General features: G+C 39.3%; 2 long non-coding RNA genes across 2 annotated transcripts; both read left to right on the top strand.

Moving 5' to 3' along the window:
• Positions 1–995: 995 nt before the first annotated feature.
• On the top strand, positions 996–3,326 carry LOC140010933 (uncharacterized). Its single transcript, XR_011818129.1, has 2 exons — positions 996–1,627; positions 1,890–3,326. It is a non-coding gene; the product is annotated as an uncharacterized lncRNA (long non-coding RNA).
• Positions 3,327–12,766: 9,440 nt separating this feature from the next.
• On the top strand, positions 12,767–15,954 carry LOC140010916 (uncharacterized). The gene is made up of 2 exons (XR_011818117.1): positions 12,767–13,492; positions 13,755–15,954. It is a non-coding gene; the product is annotated as an uncharacterized lncRNA (long non-coding RNA).
• The last annotated feature ends 4,678 nt before the right edge of the window (positions 15,955–20,632 follow it).

Genomic DNA, 20,632 nt, shown 5'->3' with positions numbered 1-20,632 from the left:
CTTCTTTGACATGATTTAATGTGATTTTAGGGTAGAATATGCATGAACTTTAGGATAATTTTTGGAAGTTTTTAACAATTGTTAATAGATTTACAGTTAATTTAGATTTTTAGTGAAATTTTGGGTATTTTGTTGTTTAAATATAATAAATAGGTTTTAGCTCTTCTTTTGTAAAGCTTAGAATTCAATTTTGATAGATCCCATTTTAAGTCACTAATTTTAGTACTTCATTTTAGAATTTTTCGATTATTTCAATTAGGTTTTGTTTGCCTTAATTTCTTTAACATAGATGATTTATTAAGTATTTTCCTTTCGCGATTAATTCTTATTTCGTGTTTAATTTTTATCTTTGTGTTTAATTTTCGTTTCATGTTACTTAATTGTTAATTAAAGTGATGCCTTGATCCTTTTTATTATTTTGGAGGGTAAATAAGTAAATTCGTGTCATTAGCACCCAACTCAAGGGAGGTACACTCTATCCCTTATTTTACTTTATTTGACTCTATGTGTACTTATGTGATTTATGTGCTTAATGTAGACACCAAATTTTGGTGTAATTTCATTTACTAATTATTTTTTAGTCTGTGCTCGTTTTTTTCACTTTTTAGTTTTTAGTTTTTTAGTTTTTTGTGTTATTATTATTTTTAAGTTTTTAGCATAGAATTTCTTGAAAATGAAAAGAAAAGGAAAAAGAAGGAAAAAAGTGAAAAATGATGAAAAGTGAAAAATGAAAGAAAAAGAATGAAAATGGCAAAAATAGGTGGAAGTGTGCATGTTGAACAAGTGTACAAAACAATCATGGGACAAGTGGTTAAGGAATTTGAGGGACAAGTGTCCCTTTTGTTTAATTGGCAACACAACATTTAGGAGGACACTTGTTTAGCTTAGGAAGGAGGTTTGAAAACGATTAAAAAAAAAAAAGGAAAGAGGCCACGGATGAGAGAAAAAGAGAAAAAAGGGGGGAGGTTTTCAATGAGAGCAAAACAGAGGCGGGGATGAATCTAGAGAGGGCAGGGGCGACGGAATTGTGGAACAGAGCAAAAAGAAAAACAGAGGTAAAAGAGAAGGATTAGGGAGAGAATAGCGGCTGCCAAGGTTTTGAGAGGTAGAGTAGCAAGGAAAACGGAGGAGGAGGTCGGCTGCAGAGGGAAAAATGGAGGATTTCCTCCTCGTAGGAAAAACGGCTTCGCATTTTCTGACCCAAAGGGAATCTGATCTGCCCATCGAATTCCAGCTCCAATTTCTTCAAAAGCCCTCTTACCATTACTCCCAGTTTCAGCTTGCCCTTTCGTCATGGGCACAACCACAATTTCCCCCTCTGCCGCCTGCTCAATTTCTTCTCCAACCCGCATCTGCCGCCGCCTCTGCACTGAACCCACCATCATCACCGACTAATCTTCGTCAAGCAAGAACACGAAGGAAATGGCTGCTGCAGAGGGTGGTGAGCGGAGGTAGACCGAGGGGGCAATGGGCCATGTCAAGCCTGAGCCTGTCGACTGTCCTTTGCTGATTGAACGTGACAAGATGAAGCTTGAAAGGAAGCAGACCGGAAGGGACAACCAGAGCTGCCACAATTCGCCGCAATTCACCGCCAGGGCCTGCAAAATTTTTACCGAACAAGAGCACTGTAAGTCACTTCTCTCTCTAAAATTTTTTCAGTCCTTGTCAAGCTTTGAAAACAGGCTGCCGTGACTATGTTTATGGAGATTATCTGTTTTTTCGTTCATGATTTTGGAATACACATGCTGTTTGTCTTGAATGGGACTGTTTTCTATGTCTTTGATTAAATTTTGGGCCGATTGTAGCTTCTATGTAACAAAGAATTGGTGAATTTTCTAATGCACCTAAACTGTTTGACAAATTGCTTGATTAAAATTTCTAATTTAAAGGTGTTTTATCTGCATTTTTCGGATGAAGGAAACAAATGGTCAGTGAAGTTCCACGCCTTGTCTGAATAATTGATTTTTATGAGAAGTAGAGTTTGAAGAGCTTCGTTCTTCTTAGATTTCCTTTTGCATGAACTCGATGTAATGGCAAGAATTTGAATGAAGTGAGATTCGTGTGATTGAATTAGTGAGATTCCCTTCATGTTCTGCCTAATTTCACTGTGGCCCAAAATCTGGAAAATTGAACTAATTCTGTCCTTTTAAGTTTAATTCTCCGTTTGCATATTTTATGTGACTTTGTGGATAGATTAATTCTTGATTTGGGGTCATGATTATGGCTTAATAATTTTAATTGATTTATTTATCTTGTTGGGTTTAATGAAACAAGTGTTTTGGATTAAGGGGTTACTTTGTTTGGGCTTAGGAAGATAGAGCCCAACACTTTTGTTTGGAATTTTGGTTTGGGCCACAGGATCGTGACCCATCTGTTTGTTTGGCTAGTTTTGGGCCACAATAGCTAAGCTAGCCCATTTGCTTTTGCTTGGGTTTTCCGGTTGGGCTAGGAAGGCCTTGGCCCACGAAATAAATACAAATGGCCCAATGGCCTGTTATGCCAAGAAGCCTGATAATGAAATTTCATTCCAGTCCCCTGACTTTCGAGTGTTTTCACTATGGCCCCAAAAACTTTCAGTTTCATTCAATTGGGTCCTTACTTTAATTGCAAATGAGTCCTTGAACTTTATTTTTCTTTAATTTTGGCCCCAAACTTTTGTCAATCTTTGCAATCAGGTCCTTTCTTCTCTTGACTTCTTAAATGTGGGTTGTTGACATGATTTAATTGATTCAAATTCATGTTTATTTTTATCCTTTGTGATTATTTGTCAAATAAATTGGTGCCTTGACCCTTTTTATTGTTTTGAAGCTAATATCTCATTTACTCGATTTCCATTGCAAGGGAGGTAACTTCTATATTCTTGCGTTATTTTTCCTACGTGCTCCAACGTGCTAAGTGAAATACATGTCTACTTTGCTTTTCTAGCCTTTCTTTAATTTCTTTTATTTATGTCCTTTACTTTTGCTTTTTTTATTTAAGTTATTCATTATGGGGTATGTGTACACCTCTTGGCTTGTAATAGATAGGGCTTGGCGAGCAATTTGGTCCATTTCCCCTTCCCCCTTTTGAAGTCTTATTATGGGGTATGTGTACACCTCTTGGCTTGTAATAGATAGGGCTTGGAGGCGCATTCGATGAGGACCTATCGAAGACGTGTGCCTAGCTAGCAAATGTAATAGTTAGGGCTTTAATTGCCTTATGTGTCTTGCATGCTTAGTTGCTACGTGTTAATTTGCTTTGTTAGGGCCTTGCATCTAGTCGAGCATGCTAAATGCTATGTGCTATGTGTTTACGAGTGTTTGGCATGTCTACTCGCTTTCCATAACCATGAATGAATGTGATGGATGAATGTACGTTTCCGCTAGTCCAACGGTAGTCGGAATTCATAGATGGGCTAGTCCAACGCTAGACCCTTAGGATTTCCCTTTCGATAGTGCATATTTGCATGTTCACTACATGTCATGCATTTTTCTTAGTTTTATCATTTGGCATGCTCCTCGAACCCCTTTTCCCCTCATTTTAGGATTTTTGCATCTCATACTAGTTATAGGGTTCATTTGCCTGGAGAGTCCCCTTCTGATAAGGGAAACGAGCGAGTGTGGCTACTCGATAGCCTTAGCACGCTAGTTTTGTGATACGAACAAGAGGAGCCACTGGAGCCATGATACCAACCCTTGTTCGTGTCATTCATTTCCATCCAGATTTGAGGACAAATCCTGCTCAAGTGGAGGGGACTGATGTGTGCATGGACTTTAGCCCAAGTAATGACCCAGTCCGAGTTCCATTGGGCCCAGTCACACGTGCACGAGCCAAGCTCTTCAAAGAATCCCTCCAAGCCCTTGTTCGAATTGTCCTCAAATCTGGATGGAAATGAATGAAGAATCGAAAATATGCAAAACTTTATTGATAAAACGTCTCCCTAAAACCTTACAAAGCAAGCCTATTTATAGGCTAAAGTGACTGAAACCCTAAAGGGACTAGGAAAGGGAAAAGTCGGCCCATGGTCTTGGGACAAGATGGGCCGGCCCATGCTCTTATTTAAACACTAATCAATTGCTAAATAACTACTAAGGCCTAAGGCCCTATTCGGCCAACTCATTTGGAGGCCCACTTGACTCTTCATGGGCTTGGGTCATGGTGTAGATAACTCAATTAAAATCCTTCAAGCCTTTAATATCTCTATGGACTCCATATTGGTTTTGGACAATTCGAACAAGGGCTTGGAGGGATTCTTTGAAGAGCTTGGCTCGTGCACGTGTGACTGGGCCCAATGGAACTCGGACTGGGTCATTACTTGGGCTAAGGTCCATGCACACATCAGTCCCCTCCACTTGAGCAGGATTTGTCCTCAAATCTGGATGGAAATGAATGACACGAACAAGGGTTGGTATCATGGCTCCAGTGGCTCCTCTTGTTCGTATCATTTTGCTTTCTAATCAAAGGGAAAATCGAAGTCGAAAAGTTAGGAGTCATTCCCATACCCGACCTGATGCATTCCCTTAGGATCATTCATTCTCATTTACCACTTACTCATTCTTTTCAATTCATATTTTCCTTTCCTTATTGTTCATTTTGATTTCTACTTCACAAAATTGCACTGAATTACACCTATATGCACTTATCACTATATTTCATACACTTGCACACAAACACTTGGATTTTTCATACAATTTCACACGTGCACTTTTTCATACACTTGCACACAAACACTTGGATTTTTCATACAATTTCACACGTGCACCTTTTTATACAATCGCACACTTGCACTTTAGCCATCATTTGCATTAATCGACCTCTATAAGGTTTTCCTTTATTGGCCGCCACAACTCATGTGGTTGGGACCAAAAACCTTACAAGAGACATTTTAGAATTTAGATTTGCATTTTTGCATTCATCTAGTCAAATCCAACATGCGATACATACCTTGGGTAGAAAAATTAGGAAAATTGGTTTAAGTCACGCAACTAGCCTTGGCTAGGTCGAAGGGGTGCCTTGGATTTTTATCCTTGCCTTCCCCTTCGTCAAATGTGACCCCCGATCCCTCTTTTGGTTACGTAGACCCAAAAGTTCTCTAAAAGGGTTTATTTACTTTTTCATTCAAAAACAAAAATCATTTTTTGGGTGACTTGGTACACCCTAACTCTATACCAAGTGGCGACTCCATTTTGATACAAAAACCCTTTTGAACTTTATATGGCCAAACCGTCGCATTATCAAGTCCCATGGCCTGTATTTTTCTTTCCACACGTTCACACTATTCACACACCCTCACACAACACACACCGTCAAAAAGTGGGGCGCGACAGTTGGCGACTCCACTGGGGACTTCCTAAGTGGGTCCAAGCAGTTGACTTAGCCATTCGTTTCCTTTCTCTACCCTTTTTATGTATAGCATTTGGATATTAGGGTTGCATTTTTCCTTTTTAGGATTTTTGTCTCACGTACGTCTCAAACTACTCCCTCGCTCACGAATGTATGATTGGTTGATTGGATGTGTGTTTACTTGTTTATCTCGCGCTTGCATTGCATTTGGGGGGGGTGTGTGTCACCTTTAGAGCCCCGCGTGGTTCTCAACCCCTTCCCTCAAAATAGGAAAACACTTCATACGTGCACGTTTACCTGCTTTTATCCCATTTTATTTTATTTTTCGTGGGCGTTTCCCACACCGCCTTGTAGGACTAGGATCGATTGCCTTGGGTAGGCGGCTGGTGTGCTCTGCGCCCATAGCGCTACCTAAGGGATCACTCGAGCCACCGACCAAAGGCCCTGGGAGTGATGACCCTTCGCCTTTAGGTCTGAAGGCTTGGGAGCCAAGACTTATCGAGTCTAGTTGCATTAGTGAGCCCCAGCCTCATGCATCCATGTTAGAGTTTGCCTAGGTTAGAGTCAGCCTCACCCTTTTAAGCACATTAGGCACGAGGGAGGGGGTTCCACCCCTTTTACTTGCTTTTATTGTATTTCTTTTCTTAATTGCTCCCAATGTGTTATGTGTACTATCAATTGCACTAACCATTTCTTTGTTTTCTTGGCCTGCATTCATGTGCCATAGCAATAAGAGTCCTTTTTGGCACTCTTTTAGTGACTTACCCACTAGATGATTCACATGTTTAAATTTCAGCTATTGCACTTGACTTTTAATAAATACATTTTATTTTTAGACCTTTTCCCCCCGTTGCATTATTTATATCCTTTAGGCCATATTTGTCACATATTTACATCGCTTTGATAAATGGCATCATGCATAAACCATAGAAAGGGAATGCCACATAGGGAATCCCGTGTTTAGGAATAAGCCACCTTGTGTCTCGGATACTTAATCCAAAGAGACTTGCACGTTTACATTTTGTACCATCCAAAGGGATAGTGCACAAGGTAAGGTAGGATCCGATCATTTTCATAGAGTGATCTTTGGAATATGAGCATCTAATAATCACTTTTTGGCCATTTTATCAAAAATTGGTAAAAATCCCTTGCGTAAAGGACATTGATTTGAAGAAATTCACAAATGATTCCTCCTATCGAGACGATAAAGAAATTGAGGCCAAAATTTGATTTCTAGAAGGTCATAGACTAATGCACCTCAATAATTTTGAAATAACCAATGGCCGGACAATTCAACCAATTCATTTTGCCAATTCACTCAATAAATAGTCAATTCATTTGATCAATTTACCCTTTTTAGGGTGATCTGATTAATTTTGGATAAATTAAATTTCATTCAATTCATTTGACCTGTTTCCCTTTTTAGGGTAATCCGGTCGATTTTTAATAAATTGTCAATTTCATTTGACCAATTAGGGTTTCAATGTCGAATTTCAAAAATGAAAAACCTAGTCGATTTTGAGAAAAACATCCGTTGCATCCAGCCATTTGATCAGTTGGAGTTTTGACCTGTGCTTCACTGAGAAAAGTTGTCAAAACGAATTCCAATCTCTTCGATAGGAAGTTCGTCAAGGTCAAACCCGTGCGTTTTTGCAAATTCTTGTATCGATCAAAAGTGATCAATCCCTTCGGACGAGGTCCTTATTTTGACCAACGTCTTTTCTCATTCCAATGGGCCAAATTTTTCAAATTATTTTTTTCACTCAATGAGTTGATCAGATCCATCAGGTATGGTATAGTGCCTGCTCTGGAGGATTGCATTTTCATGCTAGGCCTACCCTTGGCACAAAAGGGCTCCCCCATAGGACATGCATACCGATTTTGCAGTTTTGCCTACTAACTCGGGGTATTTTTCTTTTTTTCCCCCTCCCCTGCATTCATAAAAATGTTTCAATAAGGTGAAAATATTTCCCTATATTGGATAACAATTTTTGATCCGATAAAGTTCAGAAAGTATTATTTGATTCTTGGGCAGGTCCTATAATGAAAACATAAATGATCTATCTGGAAGCTCTACGCTAAAGCCTCTGAGAGATGTTGTAATTGTTTTCCAAAGGAAAATTTTGTATATTTGATTTGTTAATACATTTTGTTCCAAAAAGAAAAGGAGACAAAAAGTGTATATGTGGAGCTCTTTACAAGTTTCTCTCTTCTCATTTGTATCGTAAATTGAATGAGAAATTTTGTTTCAAACTTTTTCAGCAATAAAATTTTTGGACAATCATTGTTTTGTGTATATTTATGTACATTTCATTCTTTATTCTTATTCATTGGAGATTTCATGATGAATTTTAAGAAATAAGACTAAATTGGGATTTTTTTTCAACCTCCGGCCTGAACATTCACAATAATAGTGTTCAGATTTAAAAGAGGTCACTCAAAAGGGCCCATGAGATACCTTTCTCCTTCACTTAACCCCAAAATAAAATCAGTCACATTGATCGATAAATTGCAAGTTGGGGCAACTTTTGCTTGAAAATGTCCGCTGTGTCTAATCCGATTCAATCACATCTAAGTGAAAGCAAAAATGTGCGTTATCCTTGTTTGTTTTGAAAATTTGGAATGATATTTCAAGCATTCGTTTCTCTACCTATACAGATTTTATCATTTGCTCTCCCATTTGAGCCTTTGGAAGGATAATTTCGTTTCAAATAAAGGCCTTAATGATCTCTACCCTACATTGGAAAACTTTCAAAAGGGAATGGGTTCTCAATGAGCATTGCATTACTTTGATTGTCATGAAGCGTAAGAATGATACTTTGGCCATCATTTCTATAACCTAAACACTGATCATCCCTTGCATCCTCATTTGAGCTAAAAATTGATGGTTCTTTTCGAGTGCACATATGATCGCACCCCACATTGGGGAAGGAGATTGAGGAATTTTGAAAAAGGGAAAAGAAAAGGGGAAAAGCAAAATGCTAGAATAAGAAGGGGAAAAGCAAAAATGCTAAAATAGGAAGGGAACCGCAAATTGGGGAAATTTGATTCCACTTGGGTTCCAATTTTGAAGGAAAAAAAAGAGTTTTGTCTGCGTGGATCGCCTATGTTTCACAAGCATGGATGAACAAGGGTCTTCCTCAAGCAGTTAATTCAGATACATGCCAGAAATTTCCTATTAATGAAAGTTTCCTTTCAGAGTTATTGTAAGGAACGGAATACAAGTCAGGCCATCTTCTTTTCCAATCAAACGTTCTATCCCTAGTTATCCTTTTTGAGCCTTCAGAGTAAAATACTTCATTTGGCAACCCCTGAGAATCGCAAACCCTACACTGGGGCAAGTTTGAGTTGAAAAAGGAAAAGTTTCAAGAAGTGAAAAAGTGAAAAGCAACAAAATCAAAAACAAAAGAAGAAAAGAGAACCTCAGTTCAAAAATAAACTGGGGCAAATTTCAAAGAATGGCAAAAAGCCGAAAAGTCAAAAGAAGAAAGAAAATGAAAGTGAAAAGCCTCAATTGAGCATAAACTGGGGCAAGCTTTGGTTTAACCCTAAAATAGGGTTGACGCAACAATGTGATCTCAGATTTTTCAAACCGCTTTTGAAATCCGCTTTCGAGCCTTAACTTTTCTAAGCACCCCACCTGACCCCATTACAAAAGTCAAAAGTCCTGACTTCTGTTCTTTGCAATGGCCTTGTCAAGAAAATTTCTGATGCCGGAAAATTTTAGCTGTATTTCTGAATTGCCTGGGTATGGGGTTGACGCTACTCATCATGCGAAAGTCCGCCAAGTTGAGGGAAAGGGAAAAGAGGCGAAAAGCAAAGCAAGAAAAGTAAATGCAAGAAAATGCAGAAAAATTCGACGCTGAAATCCCTGGTGAATGATGAAAAGAATACGAACAAATTCTGAGATCTTTGAGTTCAAAATAGGGGCAGTTTTTGGAAGATACGATCTTCAGTGCAATGTCCTTGGAAGTTTATTCTTTAGCTATCGTTTTCAAGCCAAATTACAAGCTAATAAAGTCCATCGTTGACTTATTCCTTCATGACAGTCCAAAGTAAGGATATGCTCATAAGAAGTCCATCAATCATTCGTGATCATAAGGGTATAACCAGTTTTTTACATGTTTAGCTATCATTTCTACCCGAAATTTTGCAAGCCCATGAAGCTTATACGTTAACTAAGTTTTCTTAAGACATGAGGGTGACAAACTCTTTGCTTTCACTAAGATATGGTATTGAAGGGATTACATACCATCTGTACACATGAATAAGACAAATCTTGACCTTCCATTTCCTTTAGCCATTTCCAAATCAGAAATAACACCCCACTCGATTGGCCCTGAAAGTTGAGCCAACAAGAAATGGTGACCCGCTACTCTGGGCACCGATGCTAAAAGTGAGGAAGAAATCTTTTGTGATTTGGCATTATTTTGAGAAATTCATCATGAAATTTTCTATATGGTTTAAGCAAGATATTCCATTTTCTTCACACTATAGGAAACACAGTTTCTTACAGTGTTCGAATAAATGGAAAGTCATCCAAACCAATTTTTGCAATCAAATGGGCCCATACTGGGGCAAAATTTTTATTTGCAAGATTTCACAAAATAAGCCCACACTGGGGCAAATTTTTATAGTCCATTTGAGGATTTCGTCAAAGACTCAAGCAAGACTTTCAAATCAATCATGCTGTCCTTTTCATGAAAATTCGAATGCATGTAAGCCCTCTGTGCAGGTATTCATAGTTGAAATTGACGAAGGAGCATCCGGTGATGTGGAAGGCCGATGCCGAAGAAAGAGAAGAAAGAAGGGAAAAGGGCCCTACACTGCGGCAAATCATTTTTTGAAAAGATTCTCTCGAAAAATCAGGAAAAATTCAAAAGTCAAAAATCAAAAGTCAAGTTCAGATTCTTGTTACTTGGAAAATCAAATCAATTTCTTGTATCTTGACAAATCAAATCCAATTTCTTGACCAATTGGATGGCAGGATTGGGTCTTATCCCACTGACCATTCACAATGTCACGTTGGGTCTGGATTTAGTGCCGCCAACCTCACTTTATCACGTTGGGCCTGGATTTGGTGCCGCCAACATCACTTTATCACGTTGGACCTGGATTTTGTGCCGCCAACTTCACAAAGATCACGTTGGGCCTGGATTTTGTGCCGCCAACTCCACAAAAGTCATGTTGGGATTTTTTTACTCTACCACCGTTAGCATCGAGTCTATCTCACTAACGTGTGCGTTTCTATTCAACCACCGTTAGCATCGAGTCTATCTCACTAACGCGGGCATTTTTTTACTCTATCACCGTTAGCATCGAGTCTATCTCACTAACGCGGGCATTTTCATTCTATCACCGTTAGCATCGAGTCTATCTCACTAACGCGGGCATTTTCATTCTATCACCGTTAGCATCGAGTCTATCTCACTAACGCGTGCATTTTCATTCTATCTCCGTTAGCATCGAGTCTATCTCACTAACGCGTGCATTTTCATTCTATCTCCGTTAGCATCGAGTCTATCTCACTAACGCGTGCATTTTCATTCTATCTCCGTTAGCATCGAGTCTATCTCACTAACGTGCGTGTTTTACTCCTACCGCCGTTAGCATCGAGTCTATCGAGTCTATCTCACTAACGTGCGTGTTTTACTCCTACCGCCGTTAGCATCGAGTCTATCTCACTAACGTGCGTGTTTTACTCCTACCGCCGTTAGCATCGAGTCTATCTCACTAACGTACGTGTTTTACTTCAACCGCAGTTAGCATCGAGTCTATCTCACTAACGTGCGTGTTTTACTTCAACCGCAGTTAGCATCGAGTCTATCTCACTAACGTGCTTGTTTTACTCCTACCGCCGTTAGCATCGAGTCTATCTCACTAACGTGCGTGTTTTACTCCTACCGCCGTTAGCATCGAGTCTATCTCACTAACGTGCGTGTTTTACTTCAACCGCAGTTAGCATCGAGTCTATCTCACTAACGTGCGTGTTTTACTTCAACCGCAGTTAGCATCGAGTCTATCTCACTAATGTGCGTGTTTTCATCCTACCGCAGTTAGCATCGAGTCTATCTCACTAATGTGCGTGTTTTCATCCTACCGCCGTTAGCATCGAGTCTATCTCACTAACGTGCATGTTTTCATCCTACCACCGTTAGCATCGAGTCCATCTCACTAACGTGTGTGTTTCATCCTGCCACCGTTAGCATCGAGTCTATCTCACTAACGCGTGTGTTTTATTCTATCCTCGGCAGGACCGGGTTCTATCCCGTGGGTCTATCCCAATTTAAATTTCTGTTCGGGTCTATCCCGTGGGTCTATCCCAATTTTAAATTTCTGTTCGGGTCTATCCCGTGGGTCTATCCCATTTAAATTTCTGTCCGGGTCTATCCCGTGGGTCTATCCCAATTTTACATTTCTGTTCGGGTCTATCCCGTGGGTCTATCCCATTTAAATTTCTGTTCGGGTCTATCCCGTGGGTCTATCCCATTTAAATTTCTGTCCGGGTCTATCCCGAGGGTCTATCCCAATTTTATCCCGTGGGTCTATCCCATTTACATTTCTGTCTGGGTCTATCCCATTTAAATTTCTGTTCGGGTCTATCCCGTGGGTCTATCACAATTTTAAATTTCTGTTCGGGTCTATCCCGTGGGTCTATCCCATTTACATTTCTGTCTGGGTCTATCCCATTTAAATTTCTGTTCGGGTCTATCCCGTGGGTCTATCCCAATTTTACATTTCTGTCCGGGTCTATCCCGTGGGTCTATCCCAATTTTAAATTTCTGTTCGGGTCTATCCCATTTACATTTCTGTCTGGGTCTATCCCATTTAAATTTCTGTCCGGGTCTATCCCGTGGGTCTATGTCTATCCCCGTTTTAAATTTCTGTTCGGGTCAATCCCGATTTTAAATTTTCTGTTTGGATCAATCCCATTTTAAATTTTTGTCAAAGGGGTCAGTCCCCATTTCTAAAGCATCCATCGTTCGAGACGCTCGTAGCCGAATAACACAGGTAAGCATTTGGTGTCTACTTCTTTGTCTCAAGTTTTTCCAAAACTCAGACAAAGAGGGGCAAACTGTAGACACCAAATTTTGGTGTAATTTCATTTACTAATTATTTTTTAGTCTGTGCTCGTTTTTTTCACTTTTTAGTTTTTAGTTTTTTAGTTTTTTGTGTTATTATTATTTTTAAGTTTTTAGCATAGAATTTCTTGAAAATGAAAAGAAAAGGAAAAAGAAGGAAAAAAGTGAAAAATGATGAAAAGTGAAAAATGAAAGAAAAAGAATGAAAATGGCAAAAATAGGTGGAAGTGTGCATGTTGAACAAGTGTACAAAACAATCATGGGACAAGTGGTTAAGGAATTTGAGGGACAAGTGTCCCTTTTGTTTAATTGGCAGCACAACATTTAGGAGGACACTTGTTTAGCTTAGGAAGGAGGTTTGAAAACGATTAAAAAAAAAAAAGGAAAGAGGCCACGGATGAGAGAAAAAGAGAAAAAAGGGGGGAGGTTTTCAACGAGAGCAAAACAGAGGCGGGGATGAATCTAGAGAGGGCAGGGGCGACGGAATTGTGGAACAGAGCAAAAAGAAAAACAGAGGTAAAAGAGAAGGATTAGGGAGAGAATAGCGGCTGCCAAGGTTTTGAGAGGTAGAGTAGCAAGGAAAACGGAGGAGGAGGTCGGCTGCAGAGGGAAAAATGGAGGATTTCCTCCTCGTAGGAAAAACGGCTTCGCATTTTCTGACCCAAAGGGAATCTGATCTGCCCATCGAATTCCAGCTCCAATTTCTTCAAAAGCCCTCTTACCATTACTCCCAGTTTCAGCTTGCCCTTTCGTCATGGGCACAACCACAATTTCCCCCTCTGCCGCCTGCTCAATTTCTTCTCCAACCCGCATCTGCCGCCGCCTCTGCACTGAACCCACCATCATCACCGACTAATCTTCGTCAAGCAAGAACACGAAGGAAATGGCTGCTGCAGAGGGTGGTGAGCGGAGGTAGACCGAGGGGGCAATGGGCCATGTCAAGCCTGAGCCTGTCGACTGTCCTTTGCTGATTGAACGTGACAAGATGAAGCTTGAAAGGAAGCAGACCGGAAGGGACAACCAGAGCTGCCACAATTCGCCGCAATTCACCGCCAGGGCCTGCAAAATTTTTACCGAACAAGAGCACTGTAAGTCACTTCTCTCTCTAAAATTTTTTCAGTCCATGTCAAGCTTTGAAAACAGGCTGCCGTGACTATGTTTATGGAGATTATCTGTTTTTTCGTTCATGATTTTGGAATACACATGCTGTTTGTCTTGAATGGGACTGTTTTCTATGTCTTTGATTAAATTTTGGGCCGATTGTAGCTTCTATGTAACAAAGAATTGGTGAATTTTCTAATGCACCTAAACTGTTTGACAAATTGCTTGATTGAAATTTCTAATTTAAAGGTGTTTTATCTGCATTTTTCGGATGAAGGAAACAAATGGTCAGTGAAGTTCCACGCCTTGTCTGAATAATTGATTTTTATGAGAAGTAGAGTTTGAAGAGCTTCGTTCTTCTTAGATTTCCTTTTGCATGAACTCGATGTAATGGCAAGAATTTGAATGAAGTGAGATTCGTGTGATTGAATTAGTGAGATTCCCTTCATGTTCTGCCTAATTTCACTGTGGCCCAAAATCTGGAAAATTGAACTAATTCTGTCCTTTTAAGTTTAATTCTCCGTTTGCATATTTTATGTGACTTTGTGGATAGATTAATTCTTGATTTGGGGTCATGATTATGGCTTAATAATTTTAATTGATTTATTTATCTTGTTGGGTTTAATGAAACAAGTGTTTTGGATTAAGGGGTTACTTTGTTTGGGCTTAGGAAGATAGAGCCCAACACTTTTGTTTGGAATTTTGGTTTGGGCCACAGGATCGTGACCCATCTGTTTGTTTGGCTAGTTTTGGGCCACAATAGCTAAGCTAGCCCATTTGCTTTTGCTTGGGTTTTCCGGTTGGGCTAGGAAGGCCTTGGCCCACGAAATAAATACAAATGGCCCAATGGCCTGTTATGCCAAGAAGCCTGATAATGAAATTTCATTCCAGTCCCCTGACTTTCGAGTGTTTTCACTATGGCCCCAAAAACTTTCAGTTTCATTCAATTGGGTCCTTACTTTAATTGCAAATGAGTCCTTGAACTTTATTTTTCTTTAATTTTGGCCCCAAACTTTTGTCAATCTTTGCAATCAGGTCCTTTCTTCTCTTGACTTCTTAAATGTGGGTTGTTGACATGATTTAATTGATTCAAATTCATGTTTATTTTTATCCTTTGTGATTATTTGTCAAATAAATTGGTGCCTTGATCCTTTTTATTGTTTTGAAGCTAATATCTCATTTACTCGATTTCCATTGCAAGGGAGGTAACTTCTATATTCTTGCGTTATTTTTCCTACGTGCTCCAACGTGCTAAGTGAAATACATGTCTACTTTGCTTTTCTAGCCTTTCTTTAATTTCTTTTATTTATGTCATTTACTTTTGCTTTTTTTATTTAAGTTATTCATTATGGGGTATGTGTACACTTCTTGGCTTGTAATAGATAGGGCTTGGCGAGCAATTTGGTCCATTTCCCCTTCCCCCTTTTGAAGTCTTATTATGGGGTATGTGTACACCTCTTGGCTTGTAATAGATAGGGCTTGGAGGCGCATTCGATGAGGACCTATCGAAGACGTGTGCCTAGCTAGCAAATGTAATAGTTGGGGCTTTAATTGCCTTATGTGTCTTGCATGCTTAGTTGCTACGTGTTAATTTGCTTTGTTAGGGCCTTGCATCTAGTCGAGCATGCTAAATGCTATGTGCTATGTGTTTACGAGTGTTTGGCATGTCTACTCGCTTTCCATAACCATGAATGAATGTGATGGATGAATGTACGTTTCCGCTAGTCCAACGCTAGTCGGAATTCATAGATGGGCTAGTCCAACGCTAGACCCTTAGGATTTCCCTTTCGATAGTGCATATTTGCATGTTCACTACATGTCATGCATTTTTCTTAGTTTTATCATTTGGCATGCTCCTCGAACCCCTTTTCCCCTCATTTTAGGATTTTTGCATCTCATACTAGTTATAGGGTTCATTTGCCTGGAGAGTCCCCTTCTGATAAGGGAAACGAGCGAGTGTGGCTACTCGATAGCCTTAGCACGCTAGTTTTGCTTTCTAATCAAAGGGAAAATCGAAGTCGAAAAGTTAGGAGTCATTCCCATACCCGACCTTATGCATTCCCTTAGGATCATTCATTCTCATTTACCACTTACTCATTCTTTTCAATTCATATTTTCCTTTCCTTATTGTTCATTTTGATTTCTACTTCACAAAATTGCACTGAATTACACCTATATGCACTTATCACTATATTTCATACACTTGCACACAAACACTTGGATTTTTCATACAATTTCACACGTGCACTTTTTCATACACTTGCACACAAACACTTGGATTTTTCATACAATTTCACACGTGCACCTTTTTATACAATCGCACACTTGCACTTTAGCCATCATTTGCATTAATCGACCTCTATAAGGTTTTCCTTTATTGGCCGCCACAACTCATGTGGTTGGGACCAAAAACCTTACAAGAGACATTTTAGAATTTAGATTTGCATTTTTGCATTCATCTAGTCAAATCCAACATGCGATACATACCTTGGGTAGAAAAATTAGGAAAATTGGTTTAAGTCACGCAACTAGCCTTGGCTAGGTCGAAGGGGTGCCTTGGATTTTTATCCTTGCCTTCCCCTTCGTCAAATGTGACCCCCGATCCCTCTTTTGGTTACGTAGACCCAAAAGTTCTCTAAAAGGGTTTATTTACTTTTTCATTCAAAAACAAAAATCATTTTTTGGGTGACTTGGTACACCCTAACTCTATACCAAGTGGCGACTCCATTTTGATACAAAAACCCTTTTGAACTTTATATGGCCAAACCGTCGCATTATCAAGTCCCATGGCCTGTATTTTTCTTTCCACACTTTCACACTATTCACACACCTTCACACAACACACACCGTCAAAAAGTGGGGCGCGACACTTAATTGCATGCCTTTTGAATGTTTTCATTTTATTTATTTATCCGCTTTAGTCGTCTTAATTTCGTATATTTATTTTAGTTCATTTTTTATTATTTGAAAGGCATTTAAATGCCAAGTTGTAATAGTTAGGTTTATTTTATTTTATTTTTATTTTTCCCCATTAGATTGTAGTAGGGCCCCCTCAAATGTAATAGCTAGGGTTTTATTCGCTTTCTTTTCGCTTGTGTGATTTGCATGCTTACGTGCTATGTGTTACCGCTTTCTTAGGGCCTTGCATCTAGATATCATGATTATGTGTTATGTGTTTATGTGGCATTATGTGTTTACTCGCTTTATTATGCTTTTATGAGGTTATAATTAATGTGTGACGTTATCACAATAGTCCAACGCTAGTTGTGATCCTTTTTTCGATACCACACTAGTCCAACGCTAGTTGTGGTTTTCCTTGTTTGATTTCCCACTAGTCCAACGCTAGTGAGAAAGTAGAAATATGGGCTAGTCCAACGCTAGACCCTTAGGAGCCCTTCGCGCGTTAGATCATGATTGTATGATAAAATCACTTCATTTCATGCATATTTTTCCACTTTCTAGGGCCTTTTATCATTTTGTATGATATTCCCCTTATACGTATATCCCTTATCCCTAATTTCCCTATATATATACCCCTATGTATGATACATAACATTAGACTTGCATTTCATTTTAGAATTAGGATTAGGGTAGTGCATTTGCTTGATTAGATTAGGGAAACCCCTTGAGTATGGGATATGGACGAGTTTGGCTTTTCTAGCCTTAGCACGCTCGTATTCCCTCTATTAAAGGGAAAATTGAGTCACGAATATTAGTCCCCCGTACCTGACATGTTGCATTCCTTTAAGACATGCATATCTCTATAATTATTTTATCTCTTTTCTTTTCTTAGAGTCTCATATTTTCTGCACTATTCGTGACCTCTCCAAAGAGTCATTATTGGGCATCACAATTAATGTGATTGGCACCATTCAAGCTTTGAAGAGAAATTTTGCCCCCCGACACCCCCTAGGTCTAGGGTTTGCATCCATATAGTACATCCAAATGTGATAAATTTTTAGGATAAAACAAGAAAATCTTTGACTAAATCACGCAACTAGCCTTGGTTAGGTCGAAGGGGTGCCTTGAATTTTTATCTTTGCCTTCCCCTTCGTCAAATAGGACTCCCGAACCTTTTTCGTTGGTTTACGTAGACTAGGAGTCGTTTAAAAGGGGTTTCTTTCTACCTTTTCCTTTAAAAAATTCATTTTTAGGTGACTTGGTACACCTTAACTCTATACCAAGTGGCGACTCCGATGTTTATTTCAAAAACCCTTTTTAAACTATATTTTGGGTCAAATCGTCGCATTTTCGAGTCCCATTTAGACCCATATTTTTCTTCATTTTCTTTGTAAATCAAAATTCATTTTTCAAATCAAAAATTCACTTTTTTAAAACCATTTATTTATTTTTCTTATAAAAAATGGGGCGCGACAAACGTGAAAGGCCATGATTTTACCCCTATATGTTTGGTACCTCATTGAGCGTAAACTCACCCCTTTCTGTTGCCTTTGTTTTCCTTACAGGGGACAAACTTGGAAATCACGATTTTGGAAGAAAATGGTCAAGCTAGTATATATGTCATGTGGTTAAACTCTTTTGAAAACGAAACCCTAATTGTATTTTGTGTAATATGAGTACCTTGGATCGCACTTTATGTTAATTTGTTCAAGACTTCAATGTAAATATATGTATAAGTGTTTAACCTTGTCTATTAAATGTATTTCGTTGAGACTATAATTCTATGGTTTAGTAGGCATGTTCTCACCTTAGTAGTTTCCAATTGTTCATTTTCTTTGGGTTCTATCGCGCGTACTACGTTGGGTTTGTGTGAATCGACTCCGTAGTCCTGGCGAGAGTTGGGCAGGCGGTCCGCCGAACCCTTTGGTTCGCCTTAGGGTGAGGTGGGGCTGTCACAGTTAACCTTGTCAAGTTGATCAACTTCTGTTTTCCCATTGAATAGAGACTGCTTTGCTGAGCCAGATAAAAGATTTTAATTATCTCAACTAAAAAATACAATAGTGCATAAAACTACGCTCACCTGTGCCACAAAGTAACCACCAAGTTAGTATATGGTTTCAAAGGGCTTCCATATTGACATGCTAATCCAAAGTCACAGATCTTCAACTTACCACAGTTATTTAAAAGTATATTTGATGTCTTTAAATCTCTGTGCAAAACCCAGTTATCGTGAATATACTTAACACCCACAAGAAATGCACAAGGCTTAGGGAATTAACTTCATTCTAGCTAAACGGTTGTTTCATTATCTCTATTAACCCCTTTAGATCATTTGGTGACAGTTTCAGTTCCCAAATACGAATAGTTTAGACAATTGGACATGTAAGTTTGAAAACTATGTTAACTGTGTGTGTGTTAATTGTTGGATATTGCTCTTATGTTAATTGTGATTTAGCATTTATATCTTATTCTGTGCATAGGTGTGTGTGTCTTCTATATACATATATTTATTTATTTATTTATTTATTGAATCGGGGTTGAATCGGTCTGACTGGTTGAATCTTGACCCTTTCACTTCACCGGTTCAATTGACGGTCCGGGTTTTAAAACATTGGTGAGATCCGCTATATCAAGTTCCGGACCTATATTTAGGATTTGACCCACCCATGCTTAAGTAGTAACTAGTAATTAGTAATGGTCTCTAACCAAGTAAAAGTCCAAGGCCCAAGGCCCCAGGCAGTCAAAAATTAGAAAAAGATTAGGATTAAAAAGCATGGGTGGGTCAAATCGTAAATATAGGTCCGAAACTTGATATAGCGGATCTCACTTGTACGCGGCTACATTATTAACTTTCCCTGTCCTCGCCGCTAGGTGAAGACACAGTTCTCCTAGCTGAACCGCAACGCAGCATCTTCCGGCGACAGCCAACGACGAGGATATATTTCTCTACCTCTTTATCCGGTAAGGTTACTTCATTTTATCTCTCTCTTCTCACCTTTTATTTACTTATTTACTTTTAATCTCACAAATTTCAATCTCTTGTATACATCTTTTTTTTTTTGCTATAATTCTTAGAATTGATTGTGCATTTCTATTTTTACATTTGTCTACGATTTTTTAAACTTTTTTTTCAAAACTTTGGGCTGGATCTACTGGTATATAGTTACTGCTAATTAATTTTTGGTAGCTTTCTGCTGGACTTTGGGTTTAGGGTTTTGCGTAGGGAGCATAGCAGGAAATAGCAATAGCAATGAGTCGTAGCTTAGGTATACCGGTGAAGCTTCCACACGAAGCCACAGGACACATCGTGACCGTAGAGCTGAAGAGCGGAGAGCTTTATAGAGGCAGCATGGTTGAATACGAAGACAATTGGAATTTCCAGCTCGAGAACATCACTTTCACAGCTAAGGTACTCTCGTTCCAATGTTATTCTGCCCTTCATTAATGTGACGACCCCACCTCCCCCCAAGGCGTACCAAAGGGTTCGGCGAGTCGCCTGCCCAACTCTCGCCAGGACTCACTCACTCGTATCACGTGCATACATCCATCGACAATAAATAACATCGCAATTCACACTTACAATTTACATCGATGCATATTCAAAATACAAAACCTCTATATACCCCAAACGGGTTCAAAGTGTATACAATCCAAGTACAATCATCCTAATCGAGTGATAGTGCGAGTACAAGTCAAAAGTTAAAAACAACTAGACTACGCTAGTCTTTACATATCTCACGCCTCGCTCGTACCCCTGTAAAGAAAACAAAACTAACGGAGTATGCCAAAACTCAGTGACGTTCCAAATTTCAAATTGGACATCAGATAAAGTAATAACAGCGTGATAGAGAAATAGCGAGCAAACAAGTCGAATCAGAGAAATAACACTTCAAATAGTCAAGAAATATCTGGTTCACATTCACATGTAAGGATATAGTGGCTCATATCTCGGCTCCATCACAGCTCGATCGATTGGTAGTTGACACTCCGTCAACTTTCAAGTAATGAACTAGTCCAGAAAAACCCCACTTCACGCCAGTCTCTGTCCACCGATCAACCCCCTTACCGAGCCTGCACGTCATGCGAAACACGGGTGGTATTACTCGAGTATACCGATTAACCGAGGAGATAACACTCCACTCGACATCACTAATTACCCAGGGTTCGTTATCTAATCGACCTGGCCCTTGCCGGCTCAACTCGATTAATTAGCCACAGGGTTTCTG

This window comes from Coffea arabica, chromosome 7e, assembly GCF_036785885.1.
Source record: "Coffea arabica cultivar ET-39 chromosome 7e, Coffea Arabica ET-39 HiFi, whole genome shotgun sequence".
NCBI lineage: Eukaryota > Viridiplantae > Streptophyta > Magnoliopsida > Gentianales > Rubiaceae > Coffea > Coffea arabica.
This window is presented reverse-complemented; position numbering and strand designations above follow the sequence as displayed.